Genomic DNA, 15,122 nt, shown 5'->3' with positions numbered 1-15,122 from the left:
GGTTGGATGGCATCAGCGACTCAATGGACATGAGTTTGAGTAAACTTTGGGAGTTCGTGATGGACAGGGAGGCCTGGCGTGCTGTAGTCCATGGAGTTGCAAGGAGTCAGACACAACTGAGTGACTGAACTGAACTGAATTGAAGACTTGTAGGGTACAACTAAAACAGCACTCAAACGCTTAAGATGCTAATATTTGGGGGTGGGGTGGGCCCAATGCAAATAAAAAACAAATCCATAAATTAATAAAATACAAAATAAAGATACAACAGAAAATACAAACAAAGGTAAATGTTCTTTATAAAGAGTAGTAAAACTGACATACTTTATGAGAAAATAATCAAGAGAAAAAAGAGAGCAGGCACAAATAAATAACATTAGGGATGAAAAGGGGAACAAAACTACAGACATAGCAGAGATTAAGATGATAAGGAAATATAATTAAGACTTTATGTCAATAAACTGAAAGGTAAGAGAATTTTTCCTAGATAAAACAGAAATAAACAAAAATTGATTCAAGAAGGAATAGAGGGAGCTTCTAGGTTGGCGAACACATTGAGGTGGGGGAGGAGGCCACCCTCCAGGCACGGAAGCTATGCGTTCCTCCTCACATATGTTCTCCTATACATCTCCTCCATTTGGCTGTTTCTGAGTTGTAGCCTTTGTGATAAATGGTGACAGTAAGTAAAGTGCTTCCCCGAGTTCTATGAGCTGCTCTAGTGAATTATGCAACCTGAAAGAAGGGTCATGGGAAATCCTGAATTCACAGTTGGCTGGACAGAAATGTGGGTAACCTGATCACCCTATTTGTGGCTGGTGACTGAAGTGAGGGCAGTTCTGCAGAACCAAAACTTTAAACCTGATGTTAAATCCAGCTGGTTAGTGTCAGAAGTGAACTGAGTTGCCAGTATCACGTCTGATGGATGTCAGGAAAGGAAAAAAACTCTCATTCAGTGTCAGAAAATGTGGGAACTAATAGAATGACTTAGGTTTGTAGAAACATGTGGTCTGGGGAGAGAAAGGATGAGGAGCAGGGCAGGATATGAGGAACTGTTGACCCCTGGGAGGCCTCATGGTTAATCACGGTATACAGCAAAAGCTGTGCTGAGATAAATTACGAAGGTAAAAGTTATCAATGGAATTTACTGATGGATCTAACTCCTGGGGAGTTGTTTCAATGGATGCATAAAGAAACCAGTAAGAAAAAAAGTGACACACGCAATTCCTTGATTGATTTAGCTAGAACAGCTAAAACAAAATTAAAAAAGACTGCAAGGTCAAATTTTGTTGCTGGGCAATCTAGCTTCAAAGCTGCCCCCAAAGGGAATAATTATCTGGGGACAAACGTCACCAAGGTTCACTGTTGGGGGTGGGAAGGGCAAAACCAAGAAACTACTGAGAACAGGGGCTTACTGTGAAGGAACTATCATTTCCTTTGTAGACTGGCACCACCAGCTTCCTGAAGAAGCTTTACTAAAGGACTAAGAAAGAAATTTAGGAGCAGTATATTCATTTTTAAATGCTGTAGAGTGGAAGGGTTGATGCAGGACCACAGCTAACTATGGGACAATCACAGATGGCTATCCATGACACAAACACGACAGTGGGTTATCCCTGAGAGAACAGCCAGCCTAGTGAACTGGATAAAAGCTACTATGTTTACACAAAGAACAGGGACTGCCTGACTCCCTCTAAAAATGTGAAGTAGAACACCCCAGATGAATTCACCCCATAAGCGGCTTCGCTTTCACTTTTCACTTTCATGCATTGGAAGAAGGAAATGGCAACCCACTCCAGTTCTTGCCTGGAGAATCCCAGGGGTGGAGGAGCCTGGTGGGCTGCTGTCTATGGGGTCGCAGAGTCGGACCTGACTGAAGCGACTTAGCGGCAGCAGAAGAGGAGTGGAAAAAGAGGAAAAAGAAAGAAAGGCGTCACAGGACTCATCCCGGAAGGATGGAAATCTGTGGATGGTTATTAAGAAATGGGATGAATAAAATGGGCATTGATGGGGTTGAAACAAAGGTCTTTTTAAAAATATATATTTTTATTTATTTACTTGGCTGCCTTGGGCCTTTGTTGCAGCACTCAGGTTTACTAAACCCATGTGGGATCTGAGCTCTTCCATCAGGGATCAAAATCATGTCCCCTGCATTGCAAAGTAGATCCCTAACCACTGGACCAGAGACTGGGTGGATCAAAGGGATCCTGCTGCTGCTGCTAAGTTGCTTCAGTCATGTCCGACTCTGTGCGACCCCATAGACGGCAGCCCACCAGGCTCCCCCGTCCCTGGGATTCTCCAGGCAAGAACACTGGAGTGGGTTGCCATTTCCTTCTCCAATGCAGGAAAGTGAAAAGTCAAAGTGAAGTTGCTCAGTCGTGTCCGACTCTTAGCAACCTCATGGACTGCAGCCCACCAGGCTCCTCCGTCCACGGGATTTTCCAGGCAAGAGTACTGGAGTGGGGTGCCATTGCCTTCTCCGGGGACCCTGATAGTACCCTTATATAAAACGGCGTTAAACTAGTTGAGTCTATCTACCCCAGTTTGGACAAATTTAAGACACAGGGAAAGCAATGATTATAATGAGAAACTGTACAGGATAACAGGCAGATTATTTGAGATGAAGACTGACAAGAAGGACCGAAGTCTCTTGGCTCAAACCCCCTGCTGGCTAAAATGATCAGGGAAGAGAAGTTTCTGGGACTCCTTTACTTAGATGGGACCACATGGACTATGATACCAAAATCTTCTGGTGAAGTCTTAACACAGGCTACAATTTGATTGAGAGAATATGAAAAAAGTTAAGGTTGATTGGATTAAGGTGAAAGTCTGGGTGAAAACTGAATCTTTCAACAGGCTTTGTTGTTGTTGTTCAGTCTCTAAGCTGTGTCCAACTCTCTGCCACCCCATGGACTGCAACACGCCAGGCTTCCCTGTCCTTCACTATCTCCCAGAGTTAGTTCAAACTCATGTCCATTGAGTCAGTGATGCCATTCAACCATCTCATTCTCTGTTGCCCTCTTCTCTGCTTGCCCTCAATCTTTTCCAGAATCAGGGCCTTTTCCAGTGAGTCAGCTCTTCACATCAGGTGGCCAAAGTATTGGAGCTTCAGCTTTAGCACTGGTCCTTCCAAGGAATTTTCAGGGTTGATTTCCTTAAGATTAACTGCTTTGATCTGCTTGCAGTCCAAGGGACTCTCAAGAGTCTTCTCCAGCAGCAGAATCTAAAAGCATCAATTCTTCTGTACTCAGCTTTCTTTATGGTTCAACTCTCACATCTATACATGACTACTGGAAAAACTATATGGACCTTTGTCGGCAAAGTGATGTCTCTTCATTTTATATGTTGTCTAGGTTGGTCATAGCTTTTCTCTCAAGGAGCAAGAGTCTTTGAATTTCATGGCTGCAGTCACCATCCACAGTGATTTTAGAGCCCAAGGAAATAAAGTCTGTCCTTGTTTCCACTTTTCATCCATCTTATTTGCCATAAAGTGATGGGACTGGATACTATGATCTTTGCTTTTTGAATGTTGAGTTTGAAGCCAGCTTTTTCACTCTTTTTCACCTTCATCAAGAGGCTCTTTAGTTCCTCTTCACTTTCTGCCATTAGAGTGGTATCATCTGTGTATCTAAGGTTGTTGATATTTCTCCCATCAATCTTGATTCCAGCTTGTGAGTCATCCAGCCCAGAATTTCGCATGATGTACTCTGCGTAGAAATGCAATAAGCAGGGTGGCCATATACAGCCTCGATGTACTCCTTTCCCAATTTTGAACCAGTCTGTTGTTCCATGTCTGGTTCTACCTACTGCTTCTTAATCTGCATACACATTTCTCAGGAGGCAGTAAGACGGTATTTCCATCTCTTGAAGAATTTTCCACAGTTTGCTGTGATCCACACAGTGAAAGGCTTTAGCATAGTCAATGAAGCAGATGTTTTTCATGAATTCTCTTGCCTTTTCTATGATCCAGCAGTTGTCAGCAATTTGATCTCTGGTTCCTCTGCCTTTTCTAAATCCAACTTGTACATCTGGAAGTTCTCCATTCATGGACTGCTGAAGCCAAGCTTAAAGGATTTTGAGCATAATCTTGGCAGTATATGAAATGAGTGCAGCTGTATAGTAATCTGAACATTCTTTGGCATTGCCTTTCTTTGGGACTGGAATGAAAACTGATCTTTTCCAGTGCTGTGGCCACTGCTGAGTTTTCTAAATTTGCTGGCATATTGAGTGCAGCACTTTAAAGGCATCCTCCTTTAGGATTTGAAATAGCTCAACTGGAATTCCATCCCCTTTACTAGCTTTGTTCATAGTGATACTTTCTAAGGCCCACCTGACTTCACACTCCAGGATGTCTGGCTCTATGTGAGTGACCACACCATCATGGTTATCTGGGTCATTAAGACCTTTTTTGTACAGTTCTGTGTATACGTGCCACCTCTTCTTAACATCTTCTTCTTCTGTTAGGTCCTTGCCATTTCTACCCTTTTTTTGTGTCCATCTTTCCATGAAATGTTCCCTTGGTATCTCTAATTTTCTTGAAAATATCTCTATTTTTCCCCATTGTATTGTTTTCCTTTATTTCTCTGCATTGTTCACTTAAGAAGCCTTTCTTATCTTTCTTTGCTAGTCTCTGGAATTCTGCATTCAGTTGGGTATATCTTTCCCTTTCTATTTGCCTTCTGCTTCTCTTCTTTTCTCAGCTATTTGTAAGACCTCCTCAACAACCACTTTGACTTTTTGCATTTCTTTTTCTTGGGGATGGTTTCGATCACTACCTCTTGCACAATGTTATGAACCTCTGTCCATAGTTCTTCAGGCACTCTGTTTACCAAGTCTAATTCCTTGAATCTATTCATTACCTCCACTGTATAATCATAAGGGATTTGACTTAGGTCATATCTGAATGGCCTAGGCTTTCCTGGTGGCTCAGACAGTGGAATCTGCCTACAATGCAGGAGATCCAGGTTTGATCCCTGGGTTGGGAAGACCCCCTGGAGAAGGGAATGGCAACCCACTCCAGTATTCTTTTTTTTTTTTTTTTTTTTATCCCATATGTTTTGGGGGCTTCCCTGCTATCTCAGATGGTAAAGAATCTGCCTGCAATGCAGCAGATCTGGGTTTGATTCCCAGATCGGGAAGATCTAGTGAAAAAGCGAATGGCAACCCATTCCAGTATTCTTGCCTGGAGAATCCCATGAACAGGAGAGCCTGGCGGGCTATAGTCCATGGTGTCTTATGCCCATGAGGTCACACAGAGTTGGACATGACTGAACAACTAACACTTTCACATTCACTGAATGGCCTAGTGGTTTTCACTACTTTCTTCAATTTGAGCCTGAAGTTTGAATTAAGGAGCTGGTGATCTGAGCCACAGTCAGCTCCAGGGCTTGTTTTTGTTCACTGTGTAGAGCATCTCCATCTTCGGCTGCAAAGAATATAATCAATCTGATTTCAGTATGGACCATCTGGTGAAGCCCATGTGTAGAGTCATCCACAGGCTTACTTCAGTGGTTTATAGGAATAGATACTATGTCTAAATGGGATAAATACTATCTATAGATACTATACTAAAGATAGACACTATACTAAAGATACTATGGCTTCCCCCAACATAAAACAGATGGCATGTCAACTGCCCTCCAAGCAATATTAATTGGACATCATACTAAATGAGAACAAGACTGCCTGAGCCCATACAGTGTTGCAGACAAGAAGCTGGAGCCTGGAGACAAGCTCTGTACAGCAGCTCTATAGAGAACACAGACTGGCACTTATGGCAAAAGCCTGTGATTGACTCCCCGTGACAAAAAACAACTGAGATTCTGGACTGGAGAACTTCCATTTGAGAGGCAATCACTAGCCTGCTACTGCACATTAGTCTAAATTGCCCCTATAAACTGAAAGACAAAATGATACTGAAACCCTATATAATCATGGTGTCTCGGGTGATCAGAAAAGCACTCTAATGAGGAAGACAATGCACACAAGAGTTTATATAGAATCTTGTTAGGAGGAAAATAGAAGGAGGAGATACAACCAAGAGCTTTTTTTCCCAGAGAACTGACTCTGGAACTGAGTGAGGAGATACCAGATTATATTGTCACTTGGACAGCATAAATACTTCTCAACTGACAAGCATAGAGCTTCTTGGTTATGAGTGACAGATTCAAGGTGAATGGCCATTACTTTGATTGAAGCAAGTAAATACAAATGGGCTCAGTGGACTGACTTGCATGCTGTTTTCTTAGCAGTGATGGAAGAACTAAACAATGGTAAAAGTCCACGCGTGTGCATGTGCTAAGTCGCTTCAGTTGTGTTCAACTCTTTGTGGCCCCATGGACTATAGCCCGGCAGGCTTCTCTGTCCATGGATTCTCCAGACAAGAATACTGGAGTGGGTTGCTATGCCCTCCTCCAGGGGATCTCCTGACCCAAGGATAAAACCTGCAGCTCCTGAGCCCCCTGCATTACAGGCGGATTCTTTACTGCTGAGCCACCTGGGAAACTCAAAAGTACATATGCTTAGGTTTTTACTGACTCATGCACAGTGGAAAACTGGACTACTAAAAGGATGTCTGTGTAAGGTGCAGCCATATGGAAATCCCTCTGGGAATCCACGGACCACATTAAATAGGACATGCTAACGCTCATCAGAAGAACCCGCTTTCAGGTTTGGGAGGTAACTGTGACCCCCAAGTGGACCTTTTGGTATACTCCCTTGAAGTGCCCACCTAGAGGACTTCAGCAATGCACAGATGGGCTGAATCTATACATAATCTTCTTATAACCTCTGAGGCACAAATTGCCAACAAGAACCATTTTGTCTGCTAACAAGAGAGAGAGAGGCTGCAGATGGCTGTGGGAAGATTCTCCAGGGGGGAAGGCCCTGCTACACATAGCCAGCAAGTAGATTACACTGGATTAATGCCAGCGGCCCTGGTGGGAGGGCTGTAAATGGGTCCCACCAGGAATAGATGCTTCAGACTGGGCTTTGCGGTCTGAAGTAGATGCAAATGCTTAAAATACTAGGAGAGGAGTGGAACAGAAGATACTCTACCAATGTGGGCTGCCAAGTTACACATTTTCAGAGTATGGGACACACATGCTTCACTGCACACAGTGTCCAACAGTGGGTAAAGAGATACCACATCAAACGGACATACGATGATGCTGTTTATCACCCTACAGTAATGGCTTAATTGAGAATTAGAACAGGCAGTTGAAACATGCACTGTCTAAAAGGGTGAGACAGACAAAAGCATAAAGGGCTGACTTATATGCCTTTGCAAGTGTGTAATCACACTCAACTACTATACAGATACCTTTGTGCTTCCCAGGGCAATGCCCTGGGAGACATTTTCATACAACAGGATGACAGACTGAACTAAGCAGTAATAACAATGGGACCAGTAATATGCCAACACTGTCTTAACTGTTAGGATCCTTGTGCTATAAGGGATCACAGTCAAAGACCAGGGAATGGTCTGTGGTATAACAAAAATATTTGACTTTTGTCCCCAGTTGATGACAGTGACAATGATAATGATGATAATGATGACAGAGGAGTGGGAGGGAGATGGGAGAGGAGAAATCACTTCAATTCAGTTCAGTTGCTCAGTCGTGTCCAACTCTTTGCGCCCTCTGCAGCACGCCAGGCCTCCCTGTCCATTACCAACTCCCGGAGTTTACTCAAACTCATGTCCACTGAGTCAGTGATGCCATCCAACCATCTGAGTCAATTCTTTGCATCAGGTGCCAAAGTATTGGAGTTTCAGCTTCAGTATCAGTCCTTCCAGTGAATAGTCAGGGAATACTGATTCCCTGAATTCAAATTAAATATTCAAAGGAAATACCGATTTCCTTTAGGATTGACTGGTTGGCTCTCCCGGCTGTCCAAGGGACTCTCAAGAGTCTTCTCCAACACCAAAGTTCAAAAGCATCAATTCTTCGGCACTCAGCTTTCTTTATAGTCCAACTCTCACATCCTACATGACTACTGGAAAAACCATAGCTTTGACTAGATGGACCTTTGTTGGCAAAGTAACATCTCTGCTTTTTAATATGCTGTCTAGCTTGGTCATAGCTTTTCTTCCAAGGAGCAAGCGTCTTTTAATTTCATGGCTGCAGTCACCATCTGCAGTGATTTTGGAGCCCAAAAAGATAAAGTCTCTCACTGTTTCCATTGTTTCCCCATCTATTTGCCATGAAGTGATGGGACCAGATGCCATGATCTTAGTTTTCTGAATGTTGAGTTTTAAGCCAGCTTTTTCACTCTCTTCTTTCACTTTCATCAAGAGGCTCTTTAGTTCTTTGCTTTCTGCCATAAGGGTGGTTTCATCTGCATATCTGAGGTTACTGATATAGAAAAACCTAAATAAACCATTAAAGATACTGCACTGGTACTTAACATCTTTCCAACAAGACCAAACAGACTGACAGGTTCCCTCAAATAGTCATGGTTCAAACAATGACAATCTTAAATGAATTCTTCTTCATTTTATCTTCCAGAGCAAAATGGAATATTTTTCAACTCATTCTATGAAGCTAGAATAATCTTAATACCAAAAACCAGGTAAGACAGTACAAGAAATAAAAATAAGCCAAATCAATAAAATACATAGATGTAAAACTTCTAATCAAAATATTAGCAAGCCATATGTGAAAATCATGACCAAGGCAGGTTTGTCTCAGGAATATAAGGGCGGAATGTACATTTTTCATCTTACTAAATGATTAAAGTGAGAAAAACAAGATCACCTTACTTGATGCAGAAAGAATACTCAATAATATACAACATGGATTCATGATTTTTAAAAACTTTGAACATGCTAGAGATAAATTAAAAGTCTTTAATTTGGTACAAGATATTTACCAGAAACACCACAGCAAATGTTAAGAGTGAAGCATTAAAAGGATTCTTTATAACATCAGGAAAAAGACAGGATTCCTGCTACTATCAATTCCATTCTGCACAGTACTGAAAAGCCTAGTTAGGACTATAAGACAAGGAAAAAAAGGTGACAAAGATAGAAAATTAAGAAATAAAACCATCATTATTTGTACCTTATCATTTACTTTGTTGTCATAAATCTTTACCTAGAGACAATAGAGAAAGCCCTTATAAATGGAGAGACATACCATTCTCATGAAAGGGAGGATAATACTCTAAATATGTTAATTGTCTCAAAACTAGATTCAATGAAACTTCAGTAAAAAAGAGGTGGTGAAGAGAACTATCCTACAAGAATCTGAGACTTACTGTAAAGCTGTAGTAATTACAACACTGTAATTTAGTACAGGGAACAAAAAACTGGCAGAATAAACTGACTGTCTAGAAATTCATACAGGAACTTCATATACAGAAATTTACACAAGACAGAGGTGGCACTGCAGACCAGAGTGAAGAAGAATGGTTTATCTAATAACTAGCATAAAATAACTAGCTACAGATATTTCTAAAATATTAAGTTTGATTTCTTACTCACAACATAAACAAAAATTGATTTCTTACAGACTAAGGTCTTACATGCTAAACGTAACTTTAAAACATTTAGGAAAAAATGTAGACCATTTTTATGAACTCAGAATAGAGATCAGATCAGATCAGATCAGATCAGTCGCTCAGTCATGTCCGACTCTTTGCAACCCCATGAATCGCAGCACGCCAGGCTTCCCTGTCCATCACCAACTCCCGGAGTTCACTCAGACTCACGTCCATCGAGTCAGTGATGCCATCCAGCCATCTCATCCTCTGTCGTCCCCTTCTCCTCCTGCCCCCAACCCCTCCCAGCATCAGAGTCTTTTCCAATGAGTCAACTCTTTGCATGAGGTGGCCAAAGTACTGCAGTTTCAGCTTTAGCATCAGTCCTTCCAAAGAAATCCCAGGGCTGATCTCCTTCAGAATGGACTGGTTGGATCTCCTTGCAGTCCAAGGGACTCTCAAGCGTCTTCTCCAACACCACAGTTCAAAAGCATCAATTCTTCAGCGCTCAGCTTTCTTCACAGTCCAACTCTCACATCCATACATGACCACAGGAAAAACCATAGCCTTGACTAGACGGACCTTTGTTGGCAAAGTAATGTCTCTGCTTTTCAATATGCTATCTACTGCTTAGTCATTTGAGTCGTGTCCGACTCTGTGCGACCACAGAGACGGCAGCCCACCAGACTTCCCTGTCCCTGAGATTCTCCAGGCAAGAACACTGGAGTGGGTTGCCATTTCCTTCCCCAATGCGTGAAAGTGAAAAGTGAAAGTGAAGTCGCTCAGTCGTGTCCAACTCTAGCGACCTCATGGACTGCAGCCTACCAGGCTCTTCCATCCATGGGATTTTCCAGGCAAAAGTACTGGAGTGGGGTGCCACTGCCTTCTAGGTTGGTCATAAATTTCCTTCTAAGGAGTACTGCTACTGCTAAGTTGCTTCAGTCATGTCCGACTCTGTGCGACCTCATAGACGGCAGCCCACCAGGCTCCCCTGTCCCTGGGATTCTCCAGGCAAGAACACTGGAGTGGGTTGCCATTTCCTTCTCCAATGCAGGAAAGTGAAAAGTGAAAGTGAAATCACTCAGTCGTGTCCGACTCTTAGTGACCCCATGGACTGCAGCCTACTAGGGTCCTCCATCCATGGGATTTTCCAGGCAAGAGTACTGGAGTAGGGTGCCATTGCCTTCTCCATCCAAGGAGTAAGCATCTTTTAATTTCAATTAAGAGTATCAATTCATCAAAAGATCCCTAAAAGAAAATTAAGAACACAAACTGGAAGGAGATATCTGTTAGTCATGTAACTGACCAAGTTTCTTGAATATGTAATAAAAATTTATTAAGAAAAATTTCTTAATATTAAGTTTTCATTTACTACAAGGTAAAACTAATAGTATAAAGATATTGGCCTAAGCTGTTAAAATTCTAATGCTTTTGGATACTGGTCAGGGGAATCCATTTTTTGCCATCAAAATATCAAATCTGCTTTTATGATTTATCAGCTCCATAATAAATAAGCTATAAAGTTTAGTTGAGCCTAACTAGCAACCTGTGTTTAGGAGGCTCCCAACTTCTTCAAGAAAATTTCAAGCAGCTTCTACTTTCTGAAAATGTTAATTCATGCCCAGCTTGCAAAGGGAGGAGAGGGAGAGGAGCACTGTGAAGGTTCACAGGCAGCCAGCCCAGCGTGGGCTGTGAGTAACTGCTTATTTCCATTGTGAAGAATCAAAGGACGTAAGCAAGGTCCAAAAGTGTCCTGAGACTTTAATTACTGGTATCAAAAGTTAGACCCTGCTGTTTAAATTCTTTTTATTCTTCCACTGTTTCTTTGAAAAGATGATCAGACTCCAATCTTCCCACTGTCTTGCTCCAAGTATTTCTAGGCCTCAAAGAAAAGTACTCTTTTCTGATTCGGGGTTCTAAAAAAGAGTCTTTACCTCTTGGATTTCTTCTCCGCTAAAATGTCTAGCCAGTTACCACTACAAAGTGACTGATTTACACACTCTTGAAACAAAAGACTGGATAGATTTATATGGGCTGTGGACAAGAATTTCAAATCAGTCTAGAAAGACATCTTCATCACTGAAATCCATCTATACTTTTATTCACTTTGGGTTTTCATAGTAATTGTTCAACATTTGCAATGTTTTAAAATTGTATGACATCAGTGAACAAGAAATGATCAGATATTATTAAAAACCCTAAATAGAGTCAGGAGAAATGAAAAATGGCACCAGAGTACAGATCAACCCAACAACTTTTAATTCATTCCTTTCTTTCTCTAATGGGAGAAGTGAAGTAAAGTGAAGTAAATGTTGCTCAGTCATGTCAGACTCTTTGCAACCCCATGAACTATACAGTCCAAAAAATTCTCCAGGCCAGAATACTGGGGTGGGTAACCTTTCCCTTATCCAGGGGATCTTCCCAACCCAACAATCAAACCCAGGTCTCCCACATTGCAGGCGGATTCTTTACCAGCTGAGCCACCAGGGAAGCCCAAGAATACTGGAGAGGGTAGCCTGTTCCTTCTTCAGTGGATCTTCCCAACCCATGAATCGAACTGGGATCTCCTGCTGTTAAAATCCGCATTTACACAGATAATCTACAATTATTTAATATGGAACCTTTACAAAAGACCCTCAGAGGTGAGTTTATAATTTAAAAATAAATACTGAGACACAGGGACTTCTCCGGCGGTCCAGTAGTTAAGACTCCCAAGTTTCCACTGTAGGAGGCATGGGTTCAATCCTTGATCAGGGAATTAAGGTCCCATATGCTGGGCAGTGTGGCCAAAAAATAAAAAATAAAATAAAAATAAATAATGAGCTAGATAAGAAGAAGTTAAGTGCAGTGTCCAATACAGCTAACATGTGGGTAAGAATTCTGGAGAAAAACAGATCCAAGCCCATTCTCAGCTCTACCACATTACCCAACAGCTATGTGATCTTCGGTAGGTTACCAAGCTTCCCTGAGCATTAATTTCCCCCTTCATTAAAAGCATGAAAGTGTGAAAGTGTAGTTGCTCAGTAATGTCTGACTCTTTGCAACCCCACAAACTGTAGCCTACCAGGCTCCTCTGTCCATGGGATTTTCCAAGCAATAGTACTGGAGTGCATTGCCATTTCCTTCTCCATTAAAAGCATGGGCAGTAATAACTCACTGTTGAGAGGATTAAGTGTTGGGAGAAAAATCAAAATGTACAAGGCATTTTAACCTAATTAAATTATAATTCCTAATACAAAGTGATTTCTGTGAATGATTAGAAAATTATAAGGTTTTTTTTGTATGACACTTTAAAAATATATATATGTAGAATTCTACAATCTCAGGATTCACTCTTCTCAGCATCAAAGATCAAGTTACAAAAAAAAAAAAAAAAAAAAAAACAACTAAACTCATTTGAGTACAATAACATGCTAATAAATATTGTCTTCTTAGTTTGAAATTGAAATAAATGTGTAGATATTAATCAACTGTAACTTTTCAACAGACTCCATAAACTAAATGGAATAAGCAGAAAGACAGTGCAAAAGCACCAAGACATAAAGTGCTATTTAAGACAGGAAGTGTGAATATGAAGGGTTTTTTTCTTTAAAAAGCATGACTTTCAGTATAAGAGAAAGTTTATTAAGTTCTCAACCCTGAAACAAATGCCTGGACTATTTAACAGTTAGTATTTTAAGTGCAGTAATATGTCAGAGACATTAAAAAGCAGAGACATTACTTTGCTGACAAAGGTCCATCTAGTCAAAGCTATGGTTTTTCCAGTAGTCATGTAGGATGTGAGAGTTGGACTATAAAGAAAGGTGAGTGCTGAAGAATTGATGCTTTTGAACTGTGGTGTTGGAGAAGACTCTTGAGAGTCCCTTGGACTGCAAGGAGATCCAACCAGTCCATCCTAAAGGAAATCAGTCCTGAATATTCACTGGAAGGACTGATGCGCAAGCTGAAACTCCAATACTTTGGCCACCTGTTGTGAAGAACTGACTCATTGGAAAAGACTCTGATGCTGGGAAAGATTGAGGGCAGGAGGAGAAGGGGACAACAGAGGATGAGATAGCTGGATGGCATCACTGACTCGATCGACATGAGTTTGAGAAAGCTCCGGGAGTTGGTGATGGACAGGGAGGCCTGACGTGCTGCAGTCCATGGGGTCGCAAAGAGTCAGACATGACTAAGCAACTGAACTGAACTGAATATGTCAGATTCTCACAACTTAAGATGTGCATAATTTATAAAGGATTATGTAGGACTGATAAAACTGATAATAATTACAACAATATTGGCTATCATTTAGTCAGCACAGATTTCTCACTTTGTCAGAATAAATCAGTGAGAGAGGAAGGAAAAAAACCTGTTATCTCCATAAAAATGAACTGATGGACACATAGGAAGATTATGTATCTTGTCCAAGGTTCAGTTAGCAAGTTACAGAACAGAGATTTGAACTCATGATTATTTTCACTTCAAAAATCAATATTCTTCCAATAGCAAATTGCTTCTCTAGGTAGAATAGGACATGGAACTAAATGATTGGGAAGATCTCTTGAAAATTTAGGATCTAAAATTCTTTTTACTAATAAGCTAATAAACCTGAAAGTATTAAGCTCCAAGCCTTTGCCCCTCCAAGCAACTCTCTAATCCCAATCCGTTCAGGGAAAAAAGGAAGACATTGAAAAGAAGAGAGAATTACTTAACATTAAATATTTCGGATACCAAAGGGTGATCTTCAGGTAACGACCAGCACTAAGAAAGTAAGAGCACAAGGACGGGAAAGAATTTAAATTAGTCATTAGAGAAGAACTTCCGGACAACAAAAACTGAGACACTTGAACACGTTATCAGAGAACATGATGAGGATAAACTGAAGAAAATACAACCTCGTGAAGGGCTGTCAACACACAAACAGTGTCAACATACACACAAGATGGGGAAGTACAAATACAGCCTACTTGGCTCAGTCTCATTTATAATTTAAAATAGAAAAGAAAAAAAGGGAACTGGTAAAATAAGCTTAACAGCCACAGTCAGAAGACTGCACTACAGTTCTGCCAGCCTAAATACAAGTTAGCAAAATACTAAACTAAATATTTGTGCCACATTTTTCGAAAAACCCATCAATGCATAGGTATTATTTTATATTTTCTGTCAATTCATTATCCAAAAAACACAGCATCTCTATCTCCTCTGCAAATTCAGGTTCAGACTGGAACCAGTGCTTTAGTCTAGGCTCAACATTAGTCATCGCAGATGCACTGGTAAAATAAAACCCAAATTCTGTTTGTTTTTAAAGTATGTTTTGGGAGAATTCTGAATGAAAAGCATCACAACGATAGCTTCCTTTGGGATTAAAAACAAAACACAAAAACTCCATATAACTTTGGTGGAACTGTTAGACCTAGGAGAATCATGTCTGTTTCACACGCCTGTACCCCTTCTCTCACTCTATGAAATCACCCATAGGCAAAGATCCAAAGGTGATCACCTTAGAAAGCGTCAGAGTTAACAATCCTGTCTGTCCCTTTCCAGTGTCAGCTGAGTTTTTATGTGAACCTTTACTAATCTGTAAAAAAAAAAAAAAAAAGACAGCGAAGTCTACATGGTCTTGGTAGTAAGAGGATTCTCTCACTTTTATTATAAAGAGAAAT

General features: G+C 40.9%; 1 protein-coding gene across 2 annotated transcripts in view; it reads right to left on the bottom strand.

The window, feature by feature from the left end:
- Positions 1-15,122, bottom strand: part of DENND5B (DENN domain containing 5B) — a 217,010-nt gene that overhangs the window by 92,353 nt on the left and 109,535 nt on the right. The window lies entirely within an intron of this gene.

This window comes from Bos indicus, chromosome 5 (assembly GCF_029378745.1).
Source record: "Bos indicus isolate NIAB-ARS_2022 breed Sahiwal x Tharparkar chromosome 5, NIAB-ARS_B.indTharparkar_mat_pri_1.0, whole genome shotgun sequence".
In the NCBI taxonomy this organism is placed as follows: domain Eukaryota; kingdom Metazoa; phylum Chordata; class Mammalia; order Artiodactyla; family Bovidae; genus Bos; species Bos indicus.
This window is presented reverse-complemented; position numbering and strand designations above follow the sequence as displayed.